The 16,068-nt window shown below is 46.8% G+C and overlaps 1 protein-coding gene across 1 annotated transcript in view; it reads left to right on the plus strand.

The window, feature by feature from the left end:
- Window positions 1-5,377: 5,377 nt before the first annotated feature.
- MYO16 (myosin XVI) overlaps window positions 5,378-16,068 on the plus strand; it is a 615,221-nt gene continuing 604,530 nt past the window's right edge. Inside the window, exon 1 of the mRNA XM_023253136.2 lies at window positions 5,378-5,488. The gene's annotated coding sequence lies outside the window, so the exon portion shown is untranslated. The remainder of the gene's footprint in view (window positions 5,489-16,068) is intronic.

Raw genomic sequence — 16,068 nt, forward strand, 5'->3', positions numbered from 1 at the left:
CTTGATCCTTTTCAGATCGATATATTTGAATAAATTTGGGGCCGATGCATCTCACTTATTGCAGTCTTTAGTCTGTTCATCAATAACATAACTTGCCTTTAAGATCTTTTTCAGGACTGTCATTCTGTCTTTTCGTGAAATATCCATACTTTTTTGAGGGATGTAATTGAAACTATCATAGCTTAAAAGTTCAAAGTTAAAGTATATGCAGGAAGCCTGGGTGGCTTAGTTGGTTACGCGTCCGACTTCGGCCCAGCTCATGATCTCACGGTTCGTGGGTTTGAGCCCCATCTTGGGCTCTGTGCTGACAACTCAGAGCCTGGAGCCTGCTTCAGATTCTGTGTCTCCCTCTCTCTCTGCCTTTTCCCCACTTGCTCTCTGTCTCTCTCTCTCTCAAAAATAAATAAACTTAACAATTTTTTTGTAAAAGAAAAGTTATAGCAGGTGTATGTTTCCAGGATAATGTTTTAACAAACGACTTTCATTAATTTTTAAAAAACTAGATTTTTAACCCCTTGTGTTCAATATTAATTAGGGATTTGTTTCTTGAAGAACATCTCTTAATGGCAAGGCCTTATTTGATTTTAAGCAAAACATAGACTATTTGAACAGGAAGTGAATATGAACCCGTGGCTGTAACAAATGACTTAACTCGTCAGAGAGGAGAGTGGCATTTCTATACCAAGGGACTTGGTAAGCTACATAAATGTTTCCACTTTGAGAATTAGCTAATTGCTGTTATTTTCTGGCATTTGTTCATTAATCACTGTTCACATTTATCTCTTGAATAAATGACGGGTAACTTAAAGATATCATTGAGACACCTCTGTGGCTTTAATATCATTTGATAGATGGTCTGGTATAAAAAAGTAGATGTCAATTGGCCTCTTCTGATTTGCATTTTTTAACTTTTCTTTTCTTTTTTTTTTAAATTAATTTATTTTGAGAGAGAGAGAGAGAGAGAGAGTGAGCATGGGAGAGGCAGAGAGAGAGAGAATCCCAAGCAGGCTCCACAGTGTCAGCCCAGAGTCCCATTCAGGGGCTCATGAACTGGGAGATCATGACCTGAGCAGAAGTCAAGAGTCAGTCGTTTAACTGACTGAGCTATCCAGGCGCCCCTGATTTGCATATGTTTCTAGGTAAAGATCTTTTTGTGTAGCAATGCACATATTATACAGATAGACTTTTCCACAAGAGATTTACACTGAGTGAAATTACTGTCTTTATACCTCCTAATTGGATGGGCAAATCAGATGTAGGCAGGCTTTAAGCCATAGCCCTATTCCTGTGCCCTGAGACTTTAGTCCATATATGGACTATGTGGAAGAATCCTGATGTAAAATTCTCATACTTTATGTCCACCTGAGATCAATGTGAATTGTGCCAACTGTCTGATTAAAAAGCAGAGATTGTAACATTGGATTGAAAAAAAAACAACAAAAAACCAAGACCTAATGATATGGTTTTTACAAGAATCTGTTGGTTTACAAACACGGAAGCCTCTCTGGTAAAATCTGGAATTGGCTCCCATACCCAGAGGGCAAGGAAAGACAGAAGGAAGAGGCCGGCTGTTCCAGATGGGAAGGTAGAAGTTTTAATGCGTGAAACTTTACCTTAGAGGCTTGTCTTGGGCTGTGGCAAAATCAGTAGGTTTCTCCATCTCCCTACCAGGATCTTAAAGTTTATATAGAGGCTTACCTGGCATGCAGGCACGGGGACCATCCCGATGATCTTAACAGCACAATGCTGCTCAGGGGCTGCGTCTGTGAAGACAGAACGTACATTCCAAGAACAGGGGAGGGTGTGGGGGCCTCTGATCGCCCCGGGGCCAACTCACAGGTCAACTGGTGGTCACATCCTCTTGACGCCCACCTCCAACAGGATCACACTTTACATATAAAGTTACAAATAGTTTAAAGGTGAAAAGATGAAATGAGATATGGCGCTGACACTAATCAAAAGAAAGCTGGGTGGCTGTATCAGTATAAGAAAAAGTAAATTTCATCTCAAGGAATATTCTGAGGGATAAAGCAGATTGTTTCCAAATGATAAAGGGGTCAGTTCCTTAGGAGTATGTGACAGTTCGACACATTATGCACTGAAAACAGAAATTCTAAATATGCGACATGAAAACCGACAGGTCTACATGAAGAAATACGGAAGTTCGTGGTTATGGCTGGGGATTGCGACCCCCCCCCCCCAAATAATGGATAAGACAGTGTCTTAGTTTGGGTCGCTATGACAAATGACCACAGGCTGGGTGGCTCATCAACAACACAAACTTATGGAAGCTGGCGGTCTGACATCAGGGTCTGGCATGAGGGTTCCTGGGGAAGACCCTCCTCTGGGTTGCAGGGGACTGTCTTCTCATTGTGTCCCCATGGGGCAGAGAGCTGACAAGCAAGCTCACTGTGTCTTCTCATAAGGACACCAATCCTCTTGAAGGGGGCTCCATCTCGTGACTTGATCACCTCCCAAAGTCCCCCTCCTTCTAACGCCATCACACTGGGGTTAGGATTTCAACATACAAATGTTGGGAGTACACAAACATTCAGTCCATAGCAAATAGATAGAGAAACCAGACTTTCACACAAATTGTAAAGCAGGGTAATCCCTGCAGTGTGTAACTGTGCAATGGCTTAGAAAACGCTGTGTCCAGGTAATACACACGACATTCTCCATTTGTTGACTCCTACCAATGCTTGTAGGGACACGACTGATGTGGACGTGTTGTTTTATTGGGAATGCATGTCTCTGTGCCCCAAACTACTAAGAATTAGCAAATTATTTCTGTGCTTAAATTTCCAGTTTGAGAACAGTCTATTAGAGGACAGATTAGGAGTGTAGTAAAGTACAAAGAAGTCACTGCACACACTTTTCCATGGGATGAGACTCAGTAATTGATGTTCTGAAAAGTGACAAAAACTTTTAAGTAAAGACGTGCACGTAGCCAGGTTCTCTGGGGTTTCTATTTAAGACATTCTTCTTTTACTAGCCTGTCCCTCAGGGGGTTGCCGAGCTGGATCATGCCCGTTTCTGCAAGAGAGAAATAATTACTATTTCAGAATCCGATGTCTCCATGTAAACAGAGGGCTCGCCAACGGCAGACCAGCATTTGTATCTCACTTTACAGAGGAAAATTACCTTCGGGAACTGAACCAATATTGACGTTCTTAATAATATATTGCCTTTATGCTTGGATAGCAGAATCATTTTTTAAAACCTTATCAAAGTCAGTTGTGTATTTGAAGCCACTGTGGTGACTGATGAGGCAGAGTGTGATGGGAATAGTTAGAATACAAATACGATATTGTTTGTGATCAATGGGTTTTCTTTATATATTTCTCTCACACTTTTTTCTCATAAGGTACTAACATAGAAACTTAGATATATAACAGATACAAACACTTATCAAATATATAACCTATATTTGAGAAGGATAAGCACCTTAGTGTTATAAAACATAAACTGTCCTGTTGAATCCACTTTAGTATATTAACTGGCATCTCTTGCTTGATATTATAGTCTTGGGTGCTGGCTACCAGAACTAACTTTTGATAAATTTGTGCAAGTTTCTCCTACTGTAGAAATCCTGCAGTATAGGGGCCCCTGGGTGGCTCAGTGGTTAAGGGACCAACTCTTGGTTTCAGCTCGGGTCATGACCTCACGGTTCCTGGGATTGAGTCCCGATTTGGGCTTTTCACTGACATTGAGAGCCTGCTTGGGATTCTTTCTCTCTGTCTCTCCACCCCCCCTCAAAATAAATAAACTTAAAAAAAAAAAGAAACTTAACAATGTAGAGAGAAACAGAATGGTTTCAGATAAAATGCCACACAGTAAGTATGGAAATGGGTAATACTCCTCACAGCACATTTGCTATTTCTTGGTGCCAGTGTATAAAATGCCAAGAAAACCATTATGTGCTGAAGTATTTATTTTAATTCAGAATCACTTACTAGTCCATATTATCCTTAGTGCCATGGTTGAATTGCTTTCATAAATTCACTGATTCTGTAAATTATTTTTGTGAGAATGAAATCTGAGTTGGGACTACATTCTTGTCACATTATGTGTGGAAAACACCTTCATATACGTCATGTCATAGCATAGAGGGTAACTCAATCGATCCTTAAGACACCTTAAAATTCACAAAATTTATTTCAGTGCATGGAAAAATATGAAATCTAAGTGAACATTACGACGGTATCTCAGAATCGTCCTTTAATCCACTCCCGAACATGCAGGGGCTAACACCACGTAAGTAGGAAATTTTCTGAACGCCACATTGTTTTTTACATATTCATGTATCACGTATTTTGGATAAGAATATTCTGAATAATTAATATGATTATAAAGTCATTTGAATAAAGTTATGTTATATACAAGACCCTTTGCGACTATATACTATAGTGTGTGTGTGTGTGTGTGTGTGTGTGTGTGTGCGCGTGTTTGTGTGCAGGCGCATGCACCACATTAACTTCAGAATTAAGACAGCCTAGAGTTCTCTTGGCGAAATGCGGACTCTTTACAGGGCCAAGCAGGAACAAAATTTGGGGGTGGGGGGTGGGTGGGCACGTCTTCTACTCTGTCATGAAAATTATAAACAGAGACCAGATGCCCAGAGAGAGCCTTGACCTTGCCCGTGATTATCTTGTCCCACCTGAAATCCCTATTTTCGAGAATTCAGGGGAATCTCAAGGCTCCGTATGGCCTCTGAATCATCTCATCTCGTCTACTGACAACTGCCACAGTCCCCGCGATGGCCTTTGTTCTGGTCGGACTGTCCGGGGGGTGGGGAGGGGGATGCCCGCCCCAGGTCACAACTCTGGGTCACGGCGCAGGAGACCCACGCCGGGGCCACCTCCTTCCCCTCCAGCGCCCAGTCCTCTTGCTGGAGTCGGGAAGGAAAAGTTGGACGCGGGAGCCCCATTCTTAGCCTGTCAGCAAAGCGAGGGGAGGGAGAAGCCGGAGGGGGGGATCGGAGGAGCGGAGAGAGGCGCGGTCTCGGCGCGGGAGAGCGTGGGCAGCAGGGCGGCCGGAGCCCCGGGCGACCACCCCGGCGGGAGCGGAGGGCGGCGGGAGCCGAGGGGCCGTGGCGGGAGCGGGGCAGGCGGCGCCCCCCCGGGGCCTGGAGCCGAGCCCCGCGGCCGGCGGGGCGCGCGGGGAGGGGCGAGGGCGGCCGCGGGTCCCGGAGGCGGGCTCCGAGCGGCCGCGGCCAGCCTCCCGCCGGCCCGGCTGCGCGCACCGCGCCCGCCCCGAGCGCGCCGCGGCCCTGGGCGCAGGGGCCCCGCGCACCCGCCGCACGCGCGCCCGGCGCACACGCGCAGCGCCGCGCCCGGAGCGGATCCCCGCGTTCGCGCCGCGCCCGGAGCGGATCCCCGCGTTCGCGCCGCGCCCGGAGCGGATCCCCGCGTTCGCGCCGCGCCCGGAGCTGATCCCGCGTTCGCGCCCCCGGCTGCACGCGTCTCTCGCGGACCTTTCTCGGCAGGTAGGACGGCGGCGGGGCGGCGGCGGGGCGGCGGGGTTCGGGGCGCGGGGCGCGGTCCCCGCCGCGGGGCGGTTGGCCGAGCAGCCTCGTCCGGGTCTGGAGGCCGGCGAGGCGCAGAGGCACCCCTGCCCCGCGGCGCCGGTGGCGACTCCGGGAGGGCGCGGGGGTGCTCGCGCCGAGGTCGCGGGGTGCCCCGCCCGAGAGCCGGCGTGGAGAGGGGGGCGTGGAGAGGAGGTTGGCGGTCCTTTCCGGGGAAGGGGACGCGGGGAGGTGTGTGACCGCGGAAGCCTCCCAACTCTGGACGTAGCCCAGGAGAGGAGGCGAAACTGGCAGTTTGCAGGGACCTGGAAGCCTGTGGTTGCGGCGGGAGGTGAGGGCAGCGGCGCGGGCACCTAGGGGACCCCCACTCCTCCCCGGAAGGCAGCAGGGGGCCGTTCTCCTCTTCTCTTTGGGGATGAGAAGGGGCCACTACTTGAGAGAACAAAGATGTAGGGGTGAAGGAGGGCTCCCTGGCCGTCGCCTCTCCCACTGATCCCACTGACCCCTGGCCGCGACCCCCGCCGGACGGCGTCCGCCCCATTGTCTGGGAGGGCCCGGGCCAAGTGGCGGGGCAGCGGTGGTACCCATCCGGGGCTCTTCTCGGCCCCCGCTCCCGCGGGCGCCGCCCACCTCCCCGGGGCTGGGGAGGACCCACAGGCTGGGTGCAAGTGCTGGGGTTTGGCCGGTGCCTTGTACGCCCCCGACAGGTAATGGGGGTGATCTTCATCAAGTTCTCCGGGCGTATCTGTGTCACTGAAAAGCTGGAGCCACTCGCTCGGCTCAGCTGTTTGGGGAGTGAGCCAATACGTGTAAATTGTGTGTCCATCCTTTGCCACCTGGTAGAATTATTTCGCCCCTGGAGGAGAAGGGGTTGGCTTTTGCTAAGCAGGGCCGAGTAAAACTTAGCGGCTCTGAACCGGCGGGAGGAGAGTCCTTGAGCAGCAAGGCTGGAGAACAGGCGATCTCCATCCTGCCCAGCGCAGAAGCTCCCGGGGCGCGCTCTCCTGTTTCAGTCCTGGCTTGCTTTGAAGATCTGGTGAAATGTTTGGGGTCTCTGTTCCGATGAGGGTTAACATGCCTCGCTCAAGTTTGCCCTGGGTTCTTGGGGATGCAGTCCATCCATGCATCTCCTGGTGACTTACACTTCGAAGGGAGACTAACCACAAGAGACCCCAGAGCCACCGCGGAGCTCCCCAAACCGAAGCCACATGACTGAGGCCAGGGAAAGAGCAGACCTCTTGGGCCATCAGGTTTCCTATCTAGGGGATCACTGCGTAGCTGCCAGAATAAATTACATTTCGCTCTTGGTATTTTAAAAGGCTTTGAAGGTAATTTGGCAACTGTGGGTTAAGGGTCCGCCAGAACAATTTGTCTGTTTGAAGTTGTTTAGTTTATTGAAGTTACACAAGCCTGTGTAGTGTAGCTAACAGCTATGGCCCCTTGCCCCGTGTAACCAACCTGTGTGAGCAGAGGAGGTTTATGTGTGATAGACTTTTTGGAAACCAGAATATATGACATTGCTTTCGCGATAGTGTTAATACGCCCCCTGTGATATGTTACTTGGTGTAAAAATCATCCAGAGTGTGATATTTACTTACCAAAGGAGAAATAAGTTTAATCAATACAATTTCATCTAGAGGGCATAAAGCTATGTTTCTGTTTATCTGTGTCCTTTGAGAACTGGGGGAATGAAATTTGTTCAGTGCATACTAAAAAAACTAAAGTGTTTTATTTTGCATGTGAAATAATACTTTAAATACGCCCCGCCACCCCCCCCCCCCCATACCCTCTGATCTGAGAATGCTTCAACATACAAGCTCCAGGCCATTAATAGGATCTGTGGATAAGTCAGTACTCCTGCAGATAAAGAAGATTGCCCGGCAAATGTGAGCTCACTGCAGATCATGAACGTTCTTGAAGAAAAGAAGCATTTCCTCCCCGTTAAGCAATCAGGAGATAAAACGTGTGGAGTCAAACCATGATATACACTGCATTTGCGATCCTAATATATATGTATATGTGTATGTGTGTACATAACTTGCGGGTCGTGTAATGTGTTAAAACATTTGCCTAAGTGAGAAAATATATTTCACTGGAACCAGGATGTTTGAAAATGATACGTCTTTATATTTGACCTGTGGTGAGTTGAACACCTCAAACATGTACCTGCCTTTTTGGGATCTTCTCACCAGGGCACAGGACTCAGAGGACTTAGGTCATTTTTTCAAGGTCAGAGAGCTAGGTCTTGGCAAGGTTACTGGGACTTCGTCTTTCTACCAAACAGCAGTGTCCAGTGATGTTAACATTTCTTCATGTGTCTATTAGCGATCTGGATGTCTTCTTTGGAGAAGTGTCTATTCATGTCTTTTGCCCATTTCTTCACTGGACTGTTTTTTTGGGTGTTGAGCTTGATAAGTTCTTTATAGATTTTGGATACTAACCCTTCATCTGATATGTCGTTGGCAAATATCTTCTCCCATTCTGTCGGTTGCCTTTTAGTTTTGCCGATTGTTTCCTTCGTTGTGCAGAAGCTTTTTATCTTGACGAGGTCCTGAGATGGTGCATTTTAATAGCAGTGACTGATCTCTTCTATCCTCACCCTTTTCTCCTGTTGTTCCCTTTTCTCCAAGCCTTCTGGCCATTCCGCTGTTCTGTTCCTTTCTGTACTAGGAATAACACATCACTCTGGAAGAGTTTTGCAGAGCAAAGGGTGAGGCTGTCAAGGGAACAGGAGACCTTTAAATGAAAATTACTTATTTCATTTAGAAATGCATATGTAATTTACCTTTATGGATTAAAAAAGAAGGCCAGGTAATAAAAAAAAAGATGCCTTTCACACAAGGTGCACTGAGGCGAGGAAGCAGTCATAGGAAGTCAAGCGTCTTTACCGTTAGAACTTGAGAAGCAACACCGGGGCCATTTCTAAGTTGTTTTCCCACCTGGGTTCTCTTCCAATCGTCTCAGCCGCCCCTGGAAGGTGAGAATGGACATGGTCACTCATTCCACATTCCCAGTTTCCTGTCACTGAATTCTGTTCCTTCTCCTTCTGTAGACCCACCCGAGCAAAATTCAGGGCTCTTCCAGAACTTCCCTGCGGTGGGTGATTATCACATTCTGTTCGGTCTCAAGTCGGTTTCCAGCCGTGCTCTTGCAATCTCCAGCCTGGGATGGGACCCTCAGTATGGATTCAGGCTATGCTTCTAGAATATCAAACTAATGCATTCACTGAAATCAGGCACTTGGACTCACTGGCCTCTTTCTTGAAGCAGCGACTTTCTTTTTTCAGGGAAATATGCTGATGAGTTTTAGCCCATGGAAAGTGATACAAATTCATTAACATTTTTGTTGTGATATTTCCTGAGAATGGGCAGTCACTCAAGTACACAGGCACTTGACCTAGGAAAGAAGGTCGCACATCTCCAGGGACTAAGTATGTGCTGCCTGGGCTGCCTGATCTAGGTCCCCAGAGGAGCCTGGTAAGAGTGGGTTTCCTGAACCCACGAGAATCTGGGTGGGACACAGGACTGTCCCTTCAGCCAACCCTGAGTGATTTCCGTGAGCACTGCATTTTAGAAGCTCTGTGCAGAGGGCGCTCGGGAGTTCATATTTTGCCAGCTCCCGCCAGCTAGAATTACCTGGCTTTCCCAACACAGATAGTAGTGTGCACAGATAACTTGGTTATTCTCCCGTTTGATTACAGTAACTGGGAAGACCTGACAGTAAATCAGGAGGGTCTCAGGAAGTTTCGCTTCACATTATCCGCCTGTAACTAAACGTGCGCGTAGACAAAGGGTTGCCGTTTTCTAATAGATGGTAAATTTCAAGTGGCACCGTCACATCAAGCTGATTTGTATTCTCAGCTGGGTTGCAATTCTTTCCGTATGATTGTGTTAACAAGAACGATTTTAAATGACCCGGTCTTTATAATTCCTGCAGTGCACTTGTGTCCTTGGATATGGAGGAAGCCGGGATAGAGTTGTCTAGACCACCCCCCTTCATTAGGGTTGCTCAGCCCCTTGCAGTGCGGCTTCCTCTCAGACCCTGCTAGAGAGACGGTCCCCCGCCCTCATCCTTGCTGCTGAACAGCGTGGACAGCAGACCTCTCACCCCTCAGCAGCTCCTGGCTCCTTTGTCTCCTTCCGTGGCCTTTCTTCCCTTGAATCTCCTGCAGCTGGCTCTCCCCGTGGGCCCTGTTTCTCCTCTCCTCCCTGTCACGTTCTCCGCTTGCATGTGGCCCAGCCCCAGCTCCAGACCTGCACCTCCACGGCTTCCTCTTTGGGTGCTTCTAAGGCCCAAATCTGCCTGCAGGGCCCCTTACCTGGAGGCCCCATGCCTGCCTGTCTGACTTCAAGCAGAGCTCGGGATTGTCTCTTCCTCTCTCCAGGTCACCTCCCTTATTCCTGCCCCTCTCTCCCCTGCCCCAGCATCGGAAGCCGCCTCTGCAGCACTCTTCACCCGCCCTTCCCACCCCCTCTACCCCTGCTTCCTGCTTCTCTTGGTCCCCAGGTCCTCAAGGTTGATCTTGCAAACACTGCTGAGAGGAGCCTTCTTTGTTCTGACCTTTACCGGCTATGCTTGGTCAAGTCTTCATCTCCTTGTGGGGCTGAGGGCTGAGTTCCTAATTCAACTTGCTGGGCTCGGCTGTGCCCTCAGATCCGAGCACAGATGCCAGAGTGATTTATCTGAAATGCCAATTTGGCCAGGAGGCCTGTGGCTGAAAAGGCTTCAGTGATTTCCCATTACCCACGGCACCGAGCCTGTGCCGCTCTGCACACAGCCTGTGTGCTCCTGACCCCGTCCCGTCCACCCTCTGGCCTCCCCACGGTCCCGACTCACATCTGCTACCTTGGACGGCACGGAGTTGCCTGTCGGCCCCCACCCAGAATTCAGCAGTTCCGAATGCGCAGACTTTATTCATTCTGTGTGCCGCGAACCTGCTTCTCACTCTGTTCAGCTGGGGTCAGATCCATAGCATCTTCCTGGAACACCCACACCCCACAGATGTCCCTTCCGACTCCACGCACGGCTTGTGCCTGTCCGTAGTGCTGCCTGCTGTGTTTGAATGCCTGACTTCCGCTCTCCTTCCTCGAGTGTCTCTGTGTTCGCGTGTGGCTTGGTAGGTGTTACATGAATGCATAGAATCCCTGCAAAAGGCAGGTGACTCAGAGCCCTGGAAATGCCTTTTGGAGACTCCAGCACTGACCGCTGTGTGTGTTTCATTCACGTGGAGTCCGTCTCACTTTACCGTGCCTCTCCTCTCTGCCACCAGCCCAGACCCTACCCCACGGATCTCTCCCACTGTGTCCTTCTCCCTCCAGTGAAAATCATCCCCTTATGTTACAGATAAGGAAAAGAAACCTAGAGAGACGACGGAGTAATGTATTCAGAATCACACCTGCTAGCTCAGGATAGATCAGGACTTGCATAAAGGTCTGGTTATTAATTCTGTGCTCTTATCACTAGGCAAAAATCTGGCTCTTTTTAAGAGAAAAACATTTTTTTGTTTTTGGCTTCTTTGACAAGTGCCCCACGGAAAACCGTCAGCAGCCAGTGGCAACACACTGGAGGCTGGGGGCAGGAGTGACCTGTGACTTCTTTGCGTTGTAGCCTGGAAGCTACGTGTGGTGTTTACATTTTTAAAAGACAGGAGAAGCCACGCAGCACAGCACAGCACGGCAGAGCATGTGTGACCCACCGGGACCCCGTGGTCCTCGTAGCCTCAAATACTTGCTATGTTGCCCCTTCCGGAAGATGTCTGCTGAGTCAATGAGGAGAAACGGTGGGGCCTGGAGGTCACGTTCAGTGTAATTTACGTGGAACCTGAGTTTGGTAAATCATCATCATCCCCCCCAAAAGGACATGTAAAAAATAAGTTGTAGCTTATTTTTAAGTTGTAATTCAGTTGTAGCTGAATTTTAAGAGGAAAAAACATGAAGGCAGAACCCGTATTTCATTCAAATGCTTGATGCCTTATATTCATTTCTTAAGTTTTTTTATGCTTCTCCTTTACCCACACGTGATTCCTATGATAGACGGCATCACTATTAAAGTAATGTAAGTAAAGTAAGTCAGTTGTGTCCCTCAAAATCGTGGAGGACGTTTTTGGTTACAAAAAATAACGTTTGAAGGTAGGTATAAAGGTGAGTTTGATGTGCAAATTCTCATAAGCTAAATTGAATTACACATAAAAATAGGCATTTGAATATATTCCTTTTCTACAACTGAAGTGTTGAATGCCTTCTTTTGTACCATTACTAGAATTAGTGTTTTAAAAATGAACTCGGTGGGTTACAGCCGCTAGCATGTGGCACTGTATGCCTTTAATGAACACATTTGAAATATTAAATAATTCCTTTAAGAATGATAAAGTCTTCTCTGGGTGTACTCATTTTCTTTTTAATTTAGATTCGTGGTTATAAGCAGTTCAGTTATACGTGGTTCGAGAGTCCCTGGGTAGAAATCATTCCATGAGCTCTCAAATCTTCTTTTAAAAAGTCTATTAATATGCCTTTTATCTTTATGATTTGGGACAGTGAGTCATTAACTTTACATTCATTTCAGTGATTTAAAACTAGATGCAAGAGCAAGACAAAAGAACTTTGGCATAAGAAACAGAGGAATTTAGTAGAATGGAATACTGCGAAAGGCATTTTATATAGGTTTGAGCTTACTGCGTTCATTTTCTAGTGTGTAGAAAGGAGCAAGTCACCGTTTTCTGGAGTGGAATGAAGCATGCTATTTGCTGAAGCTACACACGCGTGAGAATTCACATAAGGATGATGAGTAGAATTTTCCTAATGTAGGTGATAAAAGGGGCACTGGGGCAAGAAATTACAGTGCGGTGTAAGTGTGCGACACAGCGAGTGTGCAGGACAGCATAGGTGTGCCATACGGTGAGGATGCAGGACAGTATAAGTGTGCGACACGGTGAGTGTGCGGTACGCTGAGTGTGCGATACAGCGTACATGTGAAATGAAGCGTGAATGCTCAGTGCACTGTAAATGGTCAGTGAGGAGGTGAACTTGAAGTGGACATTCCAGGTCTCACTTCTCCGGCACCACGAATACGGGGAAAAACCTTTCTAGACCTCTTCTGTGACACGGAGTCCACAAAGTGGCCGCCTTCTGGGGTCAAATGTGGGGTTCAGGGAGATAAACCTGCTTGGACCCGCTTAGCTTGGGACTTGTCACTGCACAGGAGCTCTTTGAAGGTCAGGTCGTGTTATCCTGCCTGGAGGAGACGTCGGTGTGCTAGGACTTCTGCTGAAGTGTTGTTCTGCGCACGTCTGGGTTCCTTGAACAAGTTGGGGTGCTTATTAAGAAGCTCTTCCTGAGCGGCAGGACCCTGGGAGGAAGTGCTGTGAGGGATCTGAGCCTGCTCGTTGGTGACAGAAACTTGGTGAAACCATTGGAAGAAAATGATCACACCATCCCGTACTACGTTGAGATAGTCTGGTGCATTGTGGACCCAAGGGCAGGGGGGTTTGAGATGCTGGGAAGAAAGAGCCCCGGGGACAGAGACCGGAAGATCAGGTGGGGCGTAGATGGCGTGGGGGACACAAAGCAGCCTCGCGGCTCTGCAGTCACACTGTCATTACGGGGAAGCCAAAGAAGTCACGTAGAAACGGCACATCGCTCTCTAAGGCCTGCCCGTGAGGTGACATTTGGTGAGCACGTGCCGACGAGGTGGAGAAGGAGCAAATGTCCACCCAAATCGACAAAGAGTAATGTGAACCCACATGAAGAATGTCAGGGCTAACTCTCATCACCAGTGCAGGTTTGAAAAAAAATGCTGGAGATCATAAACAGGCTTATTTTCGCAGTGTGTAGGGCAAGAAGGCCAAGGCCATGGTCGCCTCTGCTAGGGACTGATGATGTAAAAAGTAAAGGTCACGTAAAGATGGGTCTCCTCATTGTAATTTTGGTCCCCATCTTCTTCATCAAAGACAATGAGCTTACACGAGGAAAACAAACCAGAATCTTGGGTGAAAGCCCAGGATAGGTGAGGAAATTAAAACAAAAATTTATGTATGTATTTCTTTTATTGAAGATTTGTTTTTAATTTTGAGAGAGAGAGACAGCATGAGCAGGGGAGGTGCAGAGAGAGAGGGAGATAAAGAATCCGAAGCCGGCTCCAGGTTCTGAGCTGTCAGCACAGAGCCCGATGCAGTGCTCGAACCCACGAACTGTGAGATCATGACCTGAGCTGAAGTTGGACGCTTAACTGACTGGCCACCCAGGGGCCCCTATGTATTTCTTTTAAATAAACTCAGGTGAGGCTCAGGTGAGTCACATGCCAGGTTACTGAAAGGACATCAGGTGTGATTGGGGGTGCTCTTGGCAATCCTGGAACATGATGGAGAATGACAGAGACCCCAGAGAACTGGGCAGGTCCGATGTCCCAAGCTTCATAAAGTATCCTAGAGACTATAAATTGGTATAGAGGTTCCAATCCCAAATAGTACATTATATGTATTAGGTACACACCCTCATCACAGATAATTTTTAAGCCATTAGAGAAACACAAGGAACCAGAATAGTTCACAAAAGTAAGTCATTACAAACTAATGTGACTGCTTAGTTGAAAAGCAAATTACAATTAATCCGCATTTAGCCCATGTATAAAATTAGGTGAATTAATTTCTAAGGTTCGTATAATTTATGGTAGAGTTTAGTTTGATTTTTTTTTCTTTGTTATCAGCTTTTTTTTTTTCTCATTGTGGCAAAACGCACCTAACAGAAAGTTTACCATCACAATCATTTTTAAGCATACAGGTCTCTAGTTTTTCCCTTTGCACAACTGGAATCTTATACTCCTTGAATGACAGTTTCCAGTTTCCCTCCCCTGCCGGCAACCCCTGCAACCACACCCCACTTTCCATCTCAGAGTTTGGCTGCTTTAGATTCCTCATATAAACGGAAGCATGCTGTATTTATTCATCTTTTTGTTTTGCCTTTTTCACTTAGCGTAGTGTCCGTTTTGTAGCGTATGACGGGACTTGCTTTTTTCCCCCAACGCTGAATAATATTCCATTGTGTGTATGCACTGTCTTTTCCTTATCTAGTCATCCATCAACGGACAGTTCGCTTTCTTTCTCCTTTTAGCAACTGTGAATAATGCTGCGATGAATATGGGTGTACAAATATCCCTTTGACATCCCGTTTTTGGTTCCTTTTTGACATATATCTCAAAGTGGGATTACTAAATTGTCTGATAATCCTATTTTAAATTTTTTCCAGCTTTATGGAGATGTAATTGACATAACTGTAAATGTAAGGTGCCCAAGGAAGGGACTCTATACAAGTATATATTGCAAAATGATTACCGCAGTATAGTTAACACATCCGTCACCTTACATAGTTACAGTTTCGCATGTGCCTGTGTGGTGAGCACTTTAAATATCCACCTCTTGCTTATATATTACAGTTTATACTTATTAATTACATATAACATAACATGGTTAACCATAGTCGCCATGCTGTATGTTACATCACAGAACTTATTCACTTTACCATTTTTAAAAATGTTTTAATGTTTAATGTTTTGAGAGAGAGAGAGAGAGAGAGAGAGAGAGAGAGAGAGTGCCAGGGAGGGGCAGAGTGGAAGGGAGACACAGAATCTGAAGCAGGCTCCAAGCTGTCAGCGCAGAGCCTGACATGGGGCTCGAACCCATGAACCAATGAGATCATGACCTGAGCCGATGTCAGCTGTTTAACAGATTGAGCCACCCAGGCATCCCAGAACTTATTCATTTTATAACTGGAAGTTGACCTTTGCCCACCACTAGTCATCTCCCTACTTCCCAGCTCCCACTGCCCACCCCGACCACCCCCATTTGTTTTCTGTTTCTACAAGATTGTTTTAAAATTTTGTTTTAACATATAAGTGAGACCATACAGTATTTGTCTTCCTCTGTCTGACTTGTTTCACTTAGCCTAAAGACCTCAAGATTCATCCATTTGTCATATACATGCCATATATACATATACATGACATATACGTGTCATATACATCCGTTTGTGTGTGTGTGTGTGTGTGTGTGTGTGTGTGTGTGTGTGTGTATATATATATATATATATATATAATGGAATATTATTATAATGGAATATGATTTTTTTTGAGAATCTCCATACTATCATCCCTAATGGCTGCACCATTTTACATTCCTACCAACAGTTCATAAGGGTTCCAATTTCTCCACATCCTTGCCAAAGCCTGTTAGTTTTAGTTTTCTTGATAGTGGCCATCATAACTCAGGTGAAGTGATATCTCGTTGTGGTTTTGATTTGTGTTAGTGATGTTGAGCATCCTTCCATATGCTTGTTGGTCGTATATCATCTTTGGAAATGATCATTGCTCATTTTAAATAATATTGTTTTTCTTGTTGAGTTGTAGGAGATTTTTAAATATTTTGGATGTTAACCCCTTACCATATATAGGTTTTGCAAATATTTTCTCTTATTCTCTAGATTGCCTTTTCACCCTGATGATTGCTTCCTTTGCTGTACAGGCATTTTAAAGTTTGCTTTAGTCTCATTTGT

The sequence above is a fragment of the Felis catus genome, chromosome A1 (assembly GCF_018350175.1).
Source record: "Felis catus isolate Fca126 chromosome A1, F.catus_Fca126_mat1.0, whole genome shotgun sequence".
Lineage (NCBI taxonomy): Eukaryota > Metazoa > Chordata > Mammalia > Carnivora > Felidae > Felis > Felis catus.